Consider the following 20,764-nt stretch of genomic DNA (forward strand, 5'->3'; position numbering starts at 1 on the left):
GATACGACAAACTTGAAGTGTTTAATGTGTACAGGTCTCCACATGCTGAAATGGATCTCTCTGTGTTATTTGGACACGCGACAACATCAAACACAATCATTTCTGGAGATTTTAATGCCCCTCATCGATTGGCACTGGGCTCGAACACAACAAATGAGGCCGGCATTCACATTGCATATCTACTAGACCAGCTTCCAGAAATCCAAATCCTAAACAATAATGAACCTACCCACATCCAAGAGGCAGATTAGACCTTACCTTCGTTTCAGCCTCCCTAAGAGATGCAGCAACATGGTCAGTTAAGCCCACACTCACAAGCGACCATTATGGGGTTCAAATTGATCTTCAGTTAGATCTGCCCACCCCACCTCCATCTGAAGCCTGGAACTTTGCTTTAGCAAACTGGGACCGATTTCAAAACCTCATTTCAGAGTGGCATAGAAACTATGGTCTTTCCAAAGACATTTATCAGGCAGAACAAGAATTTGTCAAAGCGATTCAAAGAGCAGCCAACCACTCATCCCACTGAAAAAACAGTCCACCGGACACCATAAAGATCATTGGTAGTATTGCGAACGTGTCAAAGAACTCAATCATAGACTCAACAGAACAAGAAAGCTATACAAAAAGGCAGCCAAGTTACCGCAACAGGACCTTACTTTGTGAGGTCAAGGAACATGTGCATCGAGAGACCAGACTAATAAAAGAACAAAAGTGGCTGGAATGGTGTTCACATCTGAATGAACACACCTCTCTTGGAGAGATGTGGAAGCAAATTTACTGGGCCAAAGGGAATAAAACACCTAAGGATCCTTAGGTGTTTTACCCCAAGGATCCTCAACAGGAAGCCAAAGTTCTGGCAACCAGGTTTGCAGAAAGAGCAGCCAGCAATCAGCTTCCACCAGATGTATTAGCAGTACAGACCGGACTAGAGGAAGAAAGGTGGCACAGAATCCTTACAGCATGTGAGAAAGTCTCTGACACTAATGCCTCCTTCACACTGGATGAGCTCAATTGGGCTAAGAAAAACTCCAAGGATACATCCCCTGGAGACGACAAAATAACCTATAAAATGATTAGAAACCTTTGCCCAGAGGGAGACGCTGCATACCTAAGGTTAATTAATTTAGCCTGGACTTCTCAAACTAGACCTTCAGCTTGGAATAGAGCAGACATAGTGCCGATCCCAAAACCCAAAGCTCCAGCTAATCCCAGGCCCATCTCTCTCCAAAGCTGTGCAGCCAAGATGGCTGACAGAATGGCACTTAACAGACTGGAGTGGAAAATGCCTAAACTGCACCATGATATGTGTGCCTATAGAAGAGGGGTTGGCACAGTGGAATGTATTACAACTCTGTTAGCCCACTTGAATGACAGACCAGGAATGCTGATATTCCTGGACCTTGAAAAAGCCTTTGAACTGGCTAGTGCCCCAGCTATTCTCTGCTGCCTCATTGACAAAGAGGTCAGAGGCAACCTGCTCTCCTGGACTAAAAACTGTCTCATAAACAGAGAAGCAAGAGTAAAACTTCATGGCACAGTCTCTGAGTACAAAAGACATGAAAATGGTACACCGCAAGGAGGTATTCTCAGCCCCCTTCTCTTCAACTGTTTAATGGAAAGAATAATGAGGTTGAAACTCCCACATCACTGCAGGCTGCTAAACTACGCGGACGACTTTGTCATCATCATAAAAGGAAGGGATGCGGCGCGCCTTGCACCCAAATGCTTAGATTGCATCAGTAAAGAGGCAAAACAGATTGGTATCAAACTCAACCCCTCAAAATCAAAAGCCATGCCCATAAAAATAGCGAAGCCCAACATCCAACTCACAGTACAGGGTCAACCAATTGAATGGGTGGACACCTATCAGTATCTAGGAATAATCCTGGACACACATGAATTTTAATGCTGAGGTCACTTACTTGAGAGAGCGAACTGCGGCCCGGACGGCAATCCTCAAGTCGCTAACTTCCCTCTCTGGAGGAGCCAATCTACAAGTCCTTCACACATACTATGTACAGGCAGTCAGATCAGTGATCGATTATGCCGCACCTGCAATCACTAGTCTATCACACCAACAGTAGAAAAAGCTTGAAGGGTCCCAAAACAGTGGGAGCCCGCATGTGGACCAGGCTTGAAACTCTAAGACTGGAAACGGGTTTGCCCTCTCTTTAAGAAAGAATATCACAAAGAACAACTACAATTAACAGTAAGATAATTATTTCTCGTGATCCAATCCCAGTATGGCAGGCCTTGGTGGTTGGACTAGGCCAAAACAACGGAAACTCTTGGGCTGCAAGAGCAGGAAATGTCCTAAACAGACTACATTTAAAATGCATGATTCTTGATAGAGAGGGTGATAAACCACACCCAAATTATACTTCTTCCGCACCGTGGGAAGAGCCTACTTTCAAAATTGTAATAGAAAGTCTCCCAATGAAAGGCTGCCTATGATCCGACAATCCTAAGGCGCATAATAGAAGTGCAAATGAATAGCATTGCAGTAGCAGGAGCCACCCAAATCTTCACAGACGGATTGGTTGACACAGAATATAATCTGGGTGTTGTTATTGGTATGAATTTGAAACAAAAGGATCAATGCATGAATGTTCGTAATAAGGCGAATAGGACACTGGGATTTGTTAGTCGAAGCGTTAGTAACAAGACACCTGGTGTGGTTCTTAAGCTATATCTTGCTCTGGTTGGGCCCCATTTAGATTATGCAGTCCAGTTTTGGTCGCCATACTATAGAATGGATATAGATTCACTTGAACGTGTCCAGCGTGGGATGACTAAGTTGATTTCCCAAATTAGAAATCTTTCATATGAAGAAGGATTAACAAAGCTTAGGTTGCATTCAATGGAAAGGCGAAGAGTTGGGGGTGACATGATAGAGGTTTGGAAGTGGATGAATGGACATAACAAGGGGGGATGTTGATAGGGTATTAAAATTATCAACACAAGACGGTACACGAAACAATGGGTATAGGTTGGATAGGTTTGGATTTAGGAAAGACTTGGGTGGATACTGGTTCAGTAACAGGGTTGTTGATTTGTGGAACCAATTGCCGCGTAACGTGGTGGAGATTGGGTCACTCGATTGTTTCAAGCGCGGGTTGGACATGAATATGAGTGGGATTGGGTGGTTATAGATAGGAGCTGCCTCGTATGGGCCAATAGACCTTCTGCAGTCACCTTTGTTCTTATTTTCTTATAAGAGTTTTGGCGCTGTTCTTTGCACAGCCAGCGTACAGGTATATTGGAGACTGGGAAGACTAGTATCATCATCCCAAACTGAGTTGTTTGCCATACAACAGGCATTCGCATATGTGATCGCACAAAACACTCAAAATGCAATCATACACACAGACTCAAAACCTGCACTTCAAATACTAGGACAAAAACAGTGGAAAGATAACGTGGAAATAATTGCCACCATTTTGTATCTTGGAGCAGTCGCTAAAGGCAAAGGACTTAACATAACCTTAAACTGGATCCCATCCCATGTTGGAATCCCATTAAATGAGAAAGCTGATAAAATTGCTAAATCGGCAACTCCTCATCCAGTGATACGTAAGACAATTCAACCCAGCCTAGAGAATCAAGGAGCAGTCGCTAAAGGCAAAGGCCTCAACATAACTTTAAACTGGATCCCATCCCATATTGGAATCCCATTAAATGAAAAAGCTGATGAAATTGCTAAATTGGCAACTCGTCATCCAGTGATACATAAAACAATTCAACCCAGCCTAGAGAACATAAAAAACATCATCACCAAAAAACTCTCACATCTCAACAAAGCCTACCTACAACAGAGAATAGCTGAAGGTTCGCCATCTGCAACATGGTATCTTCAGGCAACCAAATTAGAAAGGTTAAATATCCCAAAAGGAATCCACAGGGAAATAGCAGTTAGGCTATATAGACTACGTCTAGGTTACAGATGCAACTGGGAGATTGGTGAACCCCGACAGAGAGAGTGCATCTTCTGCCAAACTGTCACAGAAAAGCCATTACTTCACTATCTTCTGGAATGTGAAGCAACCAATGACCTTAGAAGAGCTTTAAGAGTTCCTGAATCATGCAGTGGCCACCCTGAAGCCATCAACACAGCCACTCTCCTGGTCAACAAAGGTGTCCAGCAGCTGGACACCCTCATAAAGACTGTGAAGCAGTATCCTCCCCCACGATAACAGCTTGATGGTTAAATGCAACCTCAGAACACTGGAAAAAAAAAATTGTACCACTTACGGGATATTCATGCCCGTGCCACCTCTTGGGTGGCTTAATCTTTATCAATCAATCATCAGCCTAGAGAATCACCACCATCTGGTCACCACTTGGTCCGGGAGACATCTCCCGTCACGCAGGGTGCAGTCGCGCCTCCACAAATCTCCAGTATCAGCTCTAGATACTGGTAATGGCTCAAAAGGGCCACCACTTACGAGCTATTCATGCCCGTGCCACCTTTTAAGTGGCTTCATCTTCTTCATCAGCCTAGAGAACATAAAAAACATCATCACCAAAAAACTCTCACACCTCAACAAAGTCTATCTACACTAGAGAATTGCTGAAGGTTCGCCATCTGCAACATGGTATTTTCAGGCAACCAAATTAGAATGGTTAAATATACCAAAAGGTATCCACAGGGAAATAGCAATTAGGTTATATAGACTACGTCTAGGTAACAGATGCAACTGGGAGATTGGTGAACCGCGATAGAGAGAGTGCATCTTCTGCCAAACTGTCACAGAAAAGCCATTACTTCACTATCTTTTGGAATGTGAAGCAACCAATGACCTTAAAAGAGCTTTAAGAGTCCCTGAATTTTGCATTGGCCACCCTGAAGCATTCAACACAGTCACTCTCCTGGTCAAAAAAGGTGTCTAGCAGCTGGACACCATCATAAAGACTGTCAAGCAGTATCCTCACTCGCGATAACAGCTTGACGATTAAATGCAACCTTAGAATACTGAAAAGAATTACCGAACAAAAAATTGTACCACTTACGGGATATTCATGCCCGTGCCACCTCTTGGGTGGTTTAATCTTTATCAATCATCAATCATCAAGTCCCTCAACCACCCCCAGTAGCACAGAGCATCACCTTCACTCACCAGACCACTCCACAAGTGATCATTTGAATTTCATCATGGAATTCCAATTGACTTATAATCGATCCAGCAATGCTGCTCAGTGTAGGAAAAGACCATCGATAATGGATACTAGTTCCGAAAGTGACGGCGAGTGGCATCACGTGAATAAGCCTAACAGGACAAGCCACTCCATGACGACCCATCGCCCATTAATCTCTCCAGCTTCTCCAGCTCTCCCAGCGCCTCAGACTAGATCTACGCTTCCAGTCTTCAAAGTGCAGCACACGGAAGGTAAGTCTTCCTACGCTACTGTAGTGGACCTGGAAAAAGAGTACCCCCAGCTCCAGGTCAGAGCAAAACCTAATCTCAAAGGAGAATACATTCTGAGGCCTAAAGACGAGTCGGCCGCTACGATTCTAAAAAATTACGCAAAATGTGAGGAACTGAAACCAGAGGATAAAATAAGTAAAATCATTGTCCTGCACTATCCCTTGCATATGGCCCTTGGCCTTCTCGAAAAGCTGAACTATGTGGTGTCAGCAGAGAGATGCCAAGTACGAGCCACAAAACAGGAAACTCGACAAGTCCTTCTCACAGTAAGAGTATGGATCCCGGAGAAACTTGACCTTGGAATCTGGGGCGTGTTCCAACACAGGCCTTACACCCCAGAACCCCTAAGATGCTTTAGATGTCAGAGATTTGGGCATCACAAAGATGGCTGCCAACGCCCAGTGAGGTGCGGAGTCTGCAGCCAGCCCCATGATACAAAAACATGTAGTGATAAATTCAAGGCAAACCACCCTGTACAGGCAAAATGCCCAAATTGTTCCAAGGCACATCATGCCTGGAACTTGAAATGCCCTGAAAGGCTCAAAAGGCTTCAAACTAACCCCACCACGCCTACAGCGGAGCCGAAACCCCACCAAAACGAATACCAGCTCCAATGCCCACTAAAACCGCGTGGGGTCTACCCATTCAGGAAGAGGGGGCACACGGCCCTTCACCATCGGCCATGGTGAAGGGTGAGAAGACAGTACAGGACAAAAAGAAAGATGGAGGACACAAGAATCATGTTCAACGCAGTCGGCCCCCCATTTCATCCAGCAAGCACACTGGGGCCAATAGGAGTAGCAATTCCAGTGCCAAAACTACCACCGAGAAGGGTCTAAAAGCCATTAGGCCCCAAACCTGCACAACATTAAATAGTGCTCCCACAGAACTGGACGCTCTCTGGCCAATGCTCAAAACTTTGGTCACTGAGTTGATCGAAAGTCTGCTGTCTTCACATGGAATCAAGCAAACCACAGAGACTCGGAAGACAATTGAGCACAAGCTCAAAAAAATCGAAGATGTAATATCCACACCGTCAAGACAGCAGGGCAGGAGACACCCCCATAAAATGCAGATAGAGTCCAGCTCGTCGGAAAGCGACATTGAGTCAATTTCAGGTCCACTAAGAACCTATACACCAATTGCAACTTCCATGGCGTGTTCATCAGACTCCATGGATACCACGGAATTATCAGCAAATTCCAAGAACCTAGAATTCTAAAGATCCTGCAATGGAATGCGCAAGGACTGCGCACTAAATTGCAACACTTGCAATGCATAGCAGCAACCAAGGGCATAGACATCCTGATACTACAGGAGAGCTTGCTTCGAGCCGGATTAGAACCTAAAATCTCAGGCTATCGAGGCTTCATCCTTCCATGGATCAATGGGCAATCCAGGGGATGTGCAATCTATGTAAAATGTGACCTGATCTCCAAATCCATAACCAGCCCACCCAATTGTGGAGCAGGGACAGAGGTAATGGGAGTCACCATTGTGCTAAGACACAACAAACTTGAAGTGTTCAATGTGTACAGGTCTCCACATGCCGAAATGGATCTCTCTGTGTTATTTGGACACGCGACAACAACAAACACAATCATTTGTGGAGATTTTAATGCCCATCATCGATTGGCACTGGGCTCGAACAAAACAAATGAAGCCGGCATACACATTACACATCTACTGGACCAGCTTCCAGAAATACAAATCCTAAACAAGAATGAACCTACCCACATCCAAGGAGGCCGATTAGACCTAATCTTCGTTTCAGCCTCCCTAAGAGATGCAGCAACATGGTCAGTTGAGCCCACACTGACAAGCGACCACTATGGGGTCCAAATTGATCTTCAGTTAGACCTACCCACCCCACCTCCGCCTCCATCTGAAGCCTGGAACTTTGCTTTAGCAAACTGGGACCGATTTCAAAACCTCATTTCAGAGTGGCAAAGAAACTATGATCTTCCCGAAGACATTAATCAGGCAGAACCAGAATTTGTCAAAGCGATTCAAAGTCCAGCCAACCACTCAATCCCACTGAAAAAACAGTCCACCGGACACCATAAAGATCATTGGTACTATTGCGAACGTGTCAAAGAACTCAACCATAGACTCAATAGAACAAGAAAGCTATACAAAAAGCAGCCAAGTGACCGCAACAGGATCTTACTTTGTGAGGTCAAGGAACACGTACATCGAGAGACCAGACAAATAATAGAACAAAAGTGGCTGGAATGGTGTTCACACCTGAATGAACACACCTCTCTCGGAGAGATGTGGCAGCAAATTCACCGGGCCAAAGGGAATAAAACACCTAAAGCTCCACACCCCAAGGATCCTCAGACAGGAAGCCGAAGTACTGGCAACCAGGTTTGCAGAGAGAGCAGCCAGCAATCAACTTCTACCAGATGTATTAGCAGTACAGACCGGACTAGAGGAAGAAAGGTGGCACAGAATTTTTACAGCATGTGAAGAAGTCTCTGACACTAATGCCCCCTTCACACTGGATGAGCTCAATCGGGCTAAGAAAAACTCCAAGGATACATCCCCTGGAGCCGACAAAATAACCTATAAAATTATTAGAAACCTCGGCCCAGAGGGAGACGCTGCATACCTAAGGTTAATTAATTTTGCCTGGACTTCTCAAACTAGACCTTCTGCTTGGAATAGAGCAGACATAGTGCCGATCCCAAAACGCAAAGCTCCAGCTAATCCCAGGCCCATCTCTCTCCAAAGCTGTGCAGCCAAGACGGCTGACAGAATGGCACTCAACAGACTGGAGTGGAAAATGCCTAAACTGCACCATGATATGTATGCCTATAGAAGAGGGGTTGGCACAGTGGAATGTATTACAACTCTGTTAGCCCACTTGAATGACAGACCAGGAATGCTGTTATTCCTGGACCTCGAAAAAGCCTTTGAACTGGCTAGTGCCCCAGCTATTCTCTGCTGCCTCATTGACAAAGAGGTCAGAGGCAACCTGCTCTCCTGGACTAAAAACTGTCTCATAAACAGAGAAGCAAGAGTAAAACTTCATGGCACAGTTTCTGAGTACAAAAGACATGAAAATGGTACACCGCAAGGAGGTATTCTCAGCCCTCTTCTCTTCAACTGTTTAATGGAAAGAATAATGAGGCTGAAACTCCCACATCACTGCAGGCTGCTAAACTACGCGGACGACTTTGTCATCATCATAAAAGGAAGGGATGCGGTGCGCCTTGCACCCAAATGCTTAGACTGCATCAGTAAAGAGGCAAAACAGATTGGGATCAAACTCAACCCCTCAAAGTCAAAGGCCATGCCCATAAAAATAGCGAAGCCCAACATCCAACTCACAGTACAGGGTCAACCAATAGAATGGGTCGACACCTATCAGTATCTAGGAGTCATCCTGAACACACACATGAATTTTAATGCTGAGGTCACATACTTGAGAGAGCGAACTGCGGCCCGGACGGCAATCCTCAGGTCGCTAACCTCCCTTTCTGGAGGAGCCAATCTGCAAGTCCTTCGCACATACTATGTACAGGCAGTCAGATCAGTGATCGATTATGCCGCACCTGCACTCACAAATCTATCACACCAACAGTGGAAAAAGCTTGAAGTTGCCCAAAACAATGCTATGAGAGCTGCACTGGGAGCCCCCATGTGGACCAGGCTTGAAACTCTTAGACTGGAGACGGGTTTGCCCTCTCTACAAGAAAGAATATCACAAAGGACAGCTACAATTATCAGTAAGATAATTATTTCTTCTGATCCAATCCCAGTACGGCAGGCCTTGGTGGTTGGACTAGGCCAAAACAATGGAAACTCTTGTGCTGCAAGAGCAGGAAAAGTCGTAAACAGACTACATTTAAAAAGCATGATTCTTGATAGAGAGGGTGATCATCCACACCCAAATTACACTTCTTCCGCACCGTGGGAAGAGCCTACTTTCAAAATTGTAATAGAAAGTCTCCCAATGAAAAAGGCTGCCTATGATCCGACAATCCTAAGGCGCATAATAGAAGAGCAAATGTATAGCATAGCAGTAGCAGGAGCCACCCACATCTTCACAGACGGATCGGTGGACACAGAATATGAGAGTGCTGGCGCTGCTCTTTGCACGGTCAGCGTACAGGCATATTGGAGACTGGGAGGACTAGTATCATCAACCCAAACTGAGCTGTTTGCCATACAACAGGCATTCGCATATGTGATTGCACAAAACACTCAAAATGCAATCATACACACAGACTCAAAAGCTGCACTTCAAATACTAGGACAAAAACAGTGGAAAGATAACGTGGAAATAATTACCACCATTTTGTATCTTGGAGCAGTCGCTGAAGGCAAAGGACTCAACATAACCTTAAAATGGATCCCATCCCATACTGGAATCCCATTAAAGGAAAAAGCTGATGAAATTGCTAAATTGTCAACTCGTCATCCAGTGATATATAAAACAATTCAACCCAGCCTAGAGAACATAAAAAACATCATCACCAAAAAACACTCACATCTCAACAACGCCTACCTTCACCAGGGAATAGCTGAAGGTTCGCCATCTGCAACATGGTATCTTCAGGCAACCAAATTAGAAAGGTTAAATATCCCAAAAGGAATCCACAGCGAAATAGCAGTTAGGCTATATAGACTACGTCTAGGTTACAGATGCAACTGGGAGATTGGTGAACCCCGACAGAGAGAGTGCATCTTCTGCCAAACTGTCACAGAAAAGCCATTACTTCACTATCTTCTGGAATGTGAAGCAACCAATGACCTTAGAAGAGCTTTAAGAGTTCCTGAATCATGCAGTGGCCACCCTGAAGCCATCAACACAGCCACTCTCCTGGTCAACAAAGGTGTCCAGCAGCTGGACACCCTCATAAAGACTGTGAAGCAGTATCCTCCCCCACGATAACAGCTTGATGGTTAAATGCAACCTCAGAACACTGGAAAAAAAAAATTGTACCACTTACGGGCTATTCATGCCCGTGCCACCTCTTGGGTGGCTTAATCTTTATCAATCAATCATCAGCCTAGAGAATCACCACCATCTGGTCACCACTTGGTCCGGGAGACATCTCCCGTCACGCAGGGTGTTGTCGCGCCTCCACAGATCTCCAGTATCAGCTCTTGATACTGGTAATGGTTCAAAAGGGCCACCACTTACGAGCTATTCATGCCCGTGCCACCTTTTAAGTGGCTTCATCTTCTTCATCAGCCTAGAGAACATAAAAAACATCATCACCAAAAAACTCTCACACCTCAACAAAGTCTATCTACACTAGAGAATAGCTGAAGGTTCGCCATCTGCAACATGGTATTTTCAGGCAACCAAATTAGAATGGTTAAATATACCAAAAGGTATCCACAGGGAAATAGCAATTAGGTTATATAGACTACGTCTAGGTAACAGATGCAACTGGGAGATTGGTGAACCGCGATAGAGAGAGTGCATCTTCTGCCAAACTGTCACAGAAAAGCCATTACTTCACTATCTTTTGGAATGTGAAGCAACCAATGACTTTAAAAGAGCTTTAAGAGTCCCTGAATTTTGCATTGGCCACCCTGAAGCATTCAACACAGTCACTCTCCTGGTCAAAAAAGGTGTCTAGCAGCTGGACACCATCATAAAGACTGTGAAGCAGTATCCTCACTCGCGATAACAGCTTGACGATTAAATGCAACCTCAGAATACTGAAAAGAATTACCGAACAAAAAATTGTACCACTTACGGGATATTCATGCCCGTGCCACCTCTTGGGTGGTTTAATCTTTATCAATCATCAATCATCAAGTCCCTCAACCACCCCCAGTAGCACAGAGCATCACCTTCACTCACCAGACCACTCCACAAGTGATCATTTGAATTTCATCATGGAATTCCAATTGACTTATAATCGATCCAGCAATGCTGCTCAGTGTAGGAAAAGACCATCGATAATGGATACTAGTTCCGAAAGTGACGGCGAGTGGCATCACGTGAATAAGCCTAACAGGACAAGCCACTCCATGACGACCCATCGCCCATTAATCTCTCCAGCTTCTCCAGCTCTCCCAGCGCCTCAGACTAGATCTACGCTTCCAGTCTTCAAAGTGCAGCACACGGAAGGTAAGTCTTCCTACGCTACTGTAGTGGACCTGGAAAAAGAGTACCCCCAGCTCCAGGTCAGAGCAAAACCTAATCTCAAAGGAGAATACATTCTGAGGCCTAAAGACGAGTCGGCCGCTACGATTCTAAAAAATTACGCAAAATGTGAGGGACTGAAACCAGAGGATAAAATAAGTAAAATCATTGTCCTGCACTATCCCTTGCATATGGCCCTTGGCCATCTCGAAAAGCTGAACTATGTGGTGTCAGCAGAGAGATGCCAAGTACGAGCCACAAAACAGGAAACTCGACAAGTCCTTCTCACAGTAAGAGTATGGATCCCGGAGAAACTTGACCTTGGAATCTGGGGCGTGTTCCAACACAGGCCTTACACCCCAGAACCCCTAAGATGCTTTATATGTCAGAGATTTGGGCATCACAAAGATGGCTGCCAACGCCCAGTGAAGTGCGGAGTCTGCAGCCAGCCCCATGATACAAAAACATGTAGTGATAAATTCAAGGCAAACCACCCTGTACAGGCAAAATGCCCAAATTGTTCCAAGGCACATCATGCCTGGAACTTGAAATGCCCTGAAAGGCTCAAAAGGCTTCAAACTAACCCCACCACGCCTACAGCGGAGCCGAAACCCCCACCAAAACGAATACCAGCTCCAATGCCCACTAAAACCGCGTGGGGTCTACCCATTCAGGAAGAGGGGGCACACGGCCCTTCACCATCGGCCATGGTGAAGGGTGAGAAGACAGTACAGGACAAAAAGAAAGATGGAGGACACAAGAATCATGTTCAAAGCAGTCGGCCCCCCATTTCATCCAGCAAGCACACTGGGGCCAATAGGAGTAGCAATTCCAGTGCCAAAACTACCACCGAGAAGGGTCTAAAAGCCATTAGGCCCCAAACCTGCACAACATTAAATAGTGCTCCCACAGAACTGGACGCTCTCTGGCCAATGCTCAAAACTTTGGTCACTGAGTTGATCGAAAGTCTGCTGTCTTCACATGGAATCAAGCAAACCACAGAGACTCGGAAGACAATTGAGCACAAGCTCAAAAAATTCGAAGATGTAATATCCACACCGTCAAGACAGCAGGGCAGGAGACACCCCCATAAAATGCAGATAGAGTCCAGCTCGTCGGAAAGCGACATTGATGAGTCAATTTCAGGTCCACTAAGAACCTATACACCAATTGCAACTTCCATGGCGTGTTCATCAGACTCCATGGATACCACGGAATTATCAGCAAATTCCAAGAACCTAGAATTCTAAAGATCCTGCAATGGAATGCGCAAGGACTGCGCACTAAATTGCAACACTTGCAATGCACAGCAGCAACCAAGGACATAGACATCCTGATACTACAGGAGAGCTTGCTTCGAGCCGGATTAGAACCTAAAATCTCAGGCTCTCGAGGCTTCTTCCTTCCATGGATCAATGGGCAATCCAGGGGATGTGCAATCTATGTAAAATGTGACCTGATCTCCAAATCCATAACCAGCCCACCCAATTGTGGAGCAGGGACAGAGGTAATGGGAGTCACCATTGTGCTAAGACACAACAAACTTGAAGTGTTCAATGTGTACAGGTCTCCACATGCCGAAATGGATCTCTCTGTGTTATTTGGACACGCGACAACAACAAACACAATCATTTGTGGAGATTTTAATGCCCATCATCGATTGGCACTGGGCTCGAACAAAACAAATGAAGCCGGCATACACATTACACATCTACTGGACCAGCTTCCAGAAATACAAATCCTAAACAAGAATGAACCTACCCACATCCAAGGAGGCCGATTAGACCTAATCTTCGTTTCAGCCTCCCTAAGAGATGCAGCAACATGGTCAGTTGAGCCCACACTGACAAGCGACCACTATGAGGTCCAAATTGATCTTCAGTTAGACCTACCCACTCCACCTCCGCCTCCATTTTAAGCCTGGAACTTTGCTTTAGCAAACTGGGACCGATTTCAAAACCTCATTTCAGAGTGGCAAAGAAACTATGATCTTCCCAAAGACATTAATCAGGCAGAACCAGAATTTGTCAAAGCGATTCAAAGTGCAGCCAACCACTCAATCCCACTGAAAAAACAGTCCACCGGACACCATAAAGATCATTGGTACTATTGCGAACGTGTCAAAGAACTCAACCATAGACTCAATAGAACAAGAAAGCTATACAAAAAGCAGCCAAGTGACCGCAACAGGATCTTACTTTGTGAGGTCAAGGAACATGTACATCGAGAGACCAGACAAATAAAAGAACAAAAGTGGCTGGAATGGTGTTCACACCTGAATGAACACACCTCTCTCGGAGAGATGTGGCAGCAAATTCACCGGGCCAAAAGGAATAAAACACCTAAAGCTCCACACCCCAAGGATCCTCAACAGGAAGCCGAAGTACTGGCAACCAGGTTTGCAGAGAGAGCAGCCAGCAATCAACTTCTACCAGATGTATTAGCAGTACAGACCGGACTAGAGGAAGAAAGGTGGCACAGAATTTTTACAGCATGTGAAGAAGTCTCTGACACTAATGCCCCCTTCACACTGGATGAGCTCAATCGGGCTAAGAAAAACTCCAAGGATACATCCCCTGGAGCCGACAAAATAACCTATAAAATTATTAGAAACCTCGGCCCAGAGGGAGACGCTGCATACCTAAGGTTAATTAATTTTGCCTGGACTTCTCAAACTAGACCTTCTGCTTGGAATAGAACAGACATAGTGCCGATCCCAAAACCCAAAGCTCCAGCTAATCCCAGGCCCATCTCTCTCCAAAGCTGTGCAGCCAAGACGGCTGACAGAATGGCACTCAACAGACTGGAGTGGAAAATGCCTAAACTGCACCATGATATGTATGCCTATAGAAGAGGGGTTGGCACAGTGGAATGTATTACAACTCTGTTAGCCCACTTGAATGACAGACCAGGAATGCTGTTATTCCTGGACCTCGAAAAAGCCTTTGAACTGGCTAGTGCCCCAGCTATTCTCTGCTGCCTCATTGACAAAGAGGTCAGAGGCAACCTGCTCTCCTGGACTAAAAACTGTCTCATAAACAGAGAAGCAAGAGTAAAACTTCATGGCACAGTTTCTGAGTACAAAAGACATGAAAATGGTACACCGCAAGGAGGTATTCTCAGCCCTCTTCTCTTCAACTGTTTAATGGAAAGAATAATGAGGCTGAAACTCCCACATCACTGCAGGCTGCTAAACTACGCGGACGACTTTGTCATCATCATAAAAGGAAGGGATGCGGTGCGCCTTGCACCCAAATGCTTAGACTGCATCAGTAAAGAGGCAAAACAGATTGGGATCAAACTCAACCCCTCAAAGTCAAAGGCCATGCCCATAAAAATAGCGAAGCCCAACATCCAACTCACAGTACAGGGTCAACCAATAGAATGGGTCGACACCTATCAGTATCTAGGAGTCATCCTGGACACACACATGAATTTTAATGCTGAGGTCACATACTTGAGAGAGCGAACTGCGGCCCGGACGGCAATCCTCAGGTCGCTAACCTCCCTTTCTGGAGGAGCCAATCTGCAAGTCCTTCGCACATACTATGTACAGGCAGTCAGATCAGTGATCGATTATGCCGCACCTGCACTCACAAATCTATCACACCAACAGTGGAAAAAGCTTGAAGTTGCTCAAAACAATGCTATGAGAGCTGCACTGGGAGCCCCCATGTGGACCAGGCTTGAAACTCTTAGACTGGAGACGGGTTTGCCCTCTCTACAAGAAAGAATATCACAAAGGACAGCTACAATTATCAGTAAGATAATTATTTCTTCTGATCCAATCCCAGTACGGCAGGCCTTGGTGGTTGGACTAGGCCAAAACAATGGAAACTCTTGTGCTGCAAGAGCAGGAAAAGTCGTAAACAGACTACATTTAAAAAGCATGATTCTTGATAGAGAGGGTGATCATCCACACCCAAATTACACTTCTTCCGCACCGTGGGAAGAGCCTACTTTCAAAATTGTAATAGAAAGTCTCCCAATGAAAAAGGCTGCCTATGATCCGACAATCCTAAGGCGCATAATAGAAGAGCAAATGTATAGCATAGCAGTAGCAGGAGCCACCCACATCTTCACAGACGGATCGGTGGACACAGAATATGAGAGTGCTGGCGCTGCTCTTTGCACGGTCAGCGTACAGGCATATTGGAGACTGGGAGGACTAGTATCATCAACCCAAACTGAGCTGTTTGCCATACAACAGGCATTCGCATATGTGATTGCACAAAACACTCAAAATGCAATCATACACACAGACTCAAAAGCTGCACTTCAAATACTAGGACAAAAACAGTGGAAAGATAACGTGGAAATAATTACCACCATTTTGTATCTTGGAGCAGTCGCTGAAGGCAAAGGACTCAACATAACCTTAAACTGGATCCCATCCCATACTGGAATCCCATTAAAGGAAAAAGCTGATGAAATTGCTAAATTGGCAACTCGTCATCCAGTGATATATAAAACAATTCAACCCAGCCTAGAGAACATAAAAAACATCATCACCAAAAAACACTCACATCTCAACAAAGCCTACCTTCACCAGAGAATAGCTGAAGGTTCGCCATCTGCAACATGGTATCTTCAGGCAACCAAATTAGAAAGGTTAAATATCCCAAAAGGAATCCACAGGGAAATAGCAGTTAGGTTATATAGACTACGTCTAGGATACAGATGCAACTGGGAGATTGGTGAACCCCGACAGAGAGAGTGCATCTTCTGCCAAACTGTCACATAAAAGCCATTACTTCACTATCTTCTGGAGTGTGAAGCAACCAATGACCTTAGAAGAGCTTTAAGAGTTCCTGAATCATGCAGTGGCCACCCTGAAGCCATCAACACAGCCACTCTCCTGGTCAACAAAGGTGTCCAGCAGCTGGACACCCTCATAAAGACTGTGAAGCAGTATCCTCCCCCACGATAACAGCTTGATGGTTAAATGCAACCTCAGAATACTGAGAAAAAAAATTGTACCACTTACGGGCTATTCATGCACGTGCCACCTCTTGGGTGGCTTAATCTTCATCAATCATCAATCATCCATTTGGCCGACGGGAGACATCTCCCGTCACGCAGGGTGCAGTCGCACCTCCACAGATCTCCAGTATCATCTATTGATTCTGATAATGGCTCAAAAGAGCCTCCATTTACGGGCTATTCATGTCCGTGCCACCTTTTGGGTGGCTTAATCATCATCAATCAATCAATCAATCTCCCTCACCATCTGGTCACCATTTGGTCCGGGAGACATCTCCCGTCACGCTGGGTGCAGTCGCACCTCCACAGGTCTCCAGTATCATCTACTGATACTGGTGATGGCTCAAAAGGGCCACCACTTACGAGCTATTCATGCCCGTGCCACCTTTTGGGCGGCTTCTTCATCATTTTAACACATTCACAAGGGAGACATCTCCCATCATGCAGGGTGCATTCGCACCTCCACAGATCTCCAGTATCAGCTCTTGATACTGGTAATGGCTTAAAATGGCCACCACTTACGGGCTATTTATGCCCGTGCCACCTTTTGGGTTGCTTCATCTTCATCTTAACACATTCATAAGGGAGACATCTCCCGTCATGCAGGGTGCATTTGCACCTCCACAGATCTCCAGTATTAGCTCTTGATACTGGTAATGGCTTAAAAGGGCCACCACTTACGGGCTATTCATGCCCGTGCCACCTTTTGGGTGGCTTAATCTTCATCAATCAATCAATCTCCTTTCCTCCTCAGCTCTCTCTTGCCTATATATTGTCTGTCTCTACCTCCTCATCCCACCATTTGGTCACCACTTCGTCCGGGAGACATCTCCCGTCACGCAGGGTGCAGTTGCGCCTCCATAGATCTCCAGTATTATCTTTTGATACTAGTAATGGCTCGAAAGGGCCACCACTTACGGGCTATTCATGCCCGTGCCACCTCTTGGGTGGCTTAATCTTCATCAATCAATCTCCCTCATCCAACGGATGCAGTGGTCTAGTCTGACACCACTCACCACACACCACAAGGAGCAGTGTGGTCACAATGCGACCCAAACGTCTTAAGGTCAGAGCTACCCCACCTGACGGTCATGCTATCGAGAGAAGCAATATTTTAAAGGTCCTGAAAGACGTTACTGGCCTCAAACCCGCTGACATTAGTCAGTAAGGTGAAGATATCGTGCTCTTCTTTTCATGTGAAGAGGAGCTAGAAAAACTCCTGACTAACGATGCCATTCTTCGCAAAGAGCACCACCTACATCCTCACTTCTCACGTCAGTTCCTGGCCGGAAGAACTGTTTTTACCAGCAGGACTAGCCAGTGGATCGCTGACTGACCTCAACATCATATTAAGGACAATATCGAGGACGAAAATCCTAACCTGGCTGTATTAAACCTAGAGTTCTGCTACACCAAGAAAACATCAATGCAGATGTTCACCACCATAGCTGCGGCCACCCAGGCTGCAACACAAGGATTCTACTGCTTCGGCTTAAAAATACCATCCCACCAAATAAAAAAGGAACGATACCATGAGATCCAGCAGTGCTTTAAGTGTAACGAGCTCTCCCATCGGACCAACAAGTGTCAGCACCCTGTCCAGAGGTGCAGCCTGTGTGCACTGGACCATCACTACTCCATATGCAAGGCAACAGTCCATCGCTGCTTGCTCTGTGATGGCAATCACCCGGCAATTTCCTACCGCTGCCCCCGCAGACAGGAAAGCATCAAGGCCCAGGTTGAAACCAAGAGAAACAACCCTTCTACCTCCTCGACCAGAGCCCCAAGCGTTCAGCCCACCACCTTAGCTCCCACCGACCGACCAGAAGACTTTCCGGTCTTACCAACATCTGGCTCCTCCCAGCAGGCGACACAGCCTTTTCTGGGGGGACCCAAGGTCCCACAGGCTTCTTCACAGCCCCCTGCATCACGTGCAGGCATTATCCCTGGTCTTATTAGACTAGCGGAAAGGCTTGCAGGACCAGACAACCAGCTCTTTGTCAGTGAACTAAACGCATTATACATAGACAATGGCCTGGCCCCCATCATAGCCACTAGCGTAAATCTCACTGCCTCCTCTACCACTCCGGAGACTACCACCAGGACAACCGTGCGGTCAACATCAACACCGACTCCAGAACCGCCCATGACCCGGGCGACACAAACAGAGGTAATTCCTTCTCCAGCTCCCAACACTCCTACCATCACTATCTTAGCAGCCGCGCTAGCAGACGTGCTGTCTACAAACGATAACAGCACCACAAACGCTGCTGAAATAGCTACAACCACCAATCAACGACACCTAAGCCTACCTAAGTCTGCGAGGCGAAAAACAAAAAGCCCACTACGGAAGTTACGGACTCCTCAGACGAGGAAATCATAGTAGGAGCTCCACCGCCGCATCACAAATACGACACCTACACGGTTCAAGACTTCTTCATGCAGGCCACGTCACCAAACTCCAACGACAGCACTGCTCAGCCAAAGTCGCAGGCAAAGAAAAAACGGAAAACATAGCGGTCTACACTAACACCACCAGCTCCATAACTGGTATAGCCAGCTCTCCAGGCTGAAAACCATCATGAAGACCCCCATCCATCGCCAGATCTCTAGTATCTGCCACTGATACAGATAATGGCTCCAAAGAGCCTCCACTTACGGGCTCACCATAGCCCGTGCTTCTGGAACTTATTGTTCTGAGTAGCTGAATCTAAAACAACAACAACCTCGCTCATCGGCAGTCGCTGAGTGTAGCAGCACACAGTTACAGTCACACCCTCAGTTACTCTTTTAGTACAGTGTAGCCATGTCTTCCCAGGATATGACTTTCCTAATCATCCTTCTTGAATTATTAACGTTAGGACACAGTGATCTAGTAGCAAGAGCAAGGAAATTTGCTGAAGATGACCCAACCCTCAACGAACGACCGTGGCAATTTGAAGGCAACGGAAAGGCAAACAAACGAAGAAAAACCGAAGAAACGCCCAAAGAAACCAATTTAGAAGCCAACCGGGACTCATGAGCAGCACCCAAGGGAGCCGGTCGGCCGAGCGGACAGCACACTGGACTTGTGATCCTGTGGTCCCGGGTTCGATCCCGGGCGCCGGCGAGAAAACAATGGGCAGAGTTTCTTTCACCCTATGCCCCTGTTACCTAGCAGTAAAATAGGTACCTGGGTGTTAGTCAGCTGTCACGGGCTGCTTCCTTGGGGTGGAGGCCTGGTCGAGGACTGGGCCGCGAGGACACTAAAGCCCAGAAATCATCTCAAGATAACCTCAAGAAAATCATCTCAAGATAACCCAAACCAATGCCAAGGACCATCTTCAGAAGCAAAAAACGAGTAGATTGTCCCACTTATGCTTACATTGCCGCACTGGAAAAAGATAATCCAGGATCATATCTTAGAGCCAAGCTTGACGTCAGAGGTAGATACAACATATCCACAGGTAATCCGGATATAATCACAAACCTTAGGAACACAGAACACCTAGTGGAACTGAAACCAGAAGAAAAAATCACCAAAAGGATAGTACAAAATTTCCCGGTCGAAGTTCATGCAAACAGACTCTTAGAATGCCCAAATGTCACACCTGCAGAAAGATGCAAGCACAACAATATAGAAACAAGACAGGTCCTCGTAACAATAAAAGGACCTCGCATCAACACTCTGAGTGTTGGGATCTATGGTCAGTTCAGACTAAGGCTGTACAATCCAGAACCCATGCACTGTTACAGATGTCAGTGCTTCGGCCAACATAAAGATGGCTGCAGAGGCCTGGAATGATGTGGAGTATGCAGCGAGCTCCACAACACCGGCATATGCAAGAATCTGCATAAAGAAGGCAAACATACGAAAGCAAAATGCCCAAACTGCGGGGATACACATCACGCCTGGAACAAAGGATGTCCAGAAAGAGTAAAAAGAATACAAGCTTTCCGATCAACCCAGCAACCCAAAGTCACAACTTCTAGACCACAATCGACCAGACTCTCAGTAAAAAGCCAGTGGTACACTCCTCGGCAAGACCGAATAACTGAAGATCAGCAACAGTCTTACGCACCAAATCCTTGTAGTCTGAGCAAGAACAGTGCCTCCAATAACTGGAGGAAACAATTAAAGAAGCACTACTCCACAAGGCAACAGAATAGATCAGGGCAGCAAGGCGAATGTGCCTGCTGTTGCCTCCAGGACCTCCCAAGCAGAAGTGGTGGTCCCTACGTCATCAGGTGCCCCGGTGGC

The sequence above is a fragment of the Procambarus clarkii genome, chromosome 34 (genome assembly GCF_040958095.1).
Source record: "Procambarus clarkii isolate CNS0578487 chromosome 34, FALCON_Pclarkii_2.0, whole genome shotgun sequence".
Lineage (NCBI taxonomy): Eukaryota > Metazoa > Arthropoda > Malacostraca > Decapoda > Cambaridae > Procambarus > Procambarus clarkii.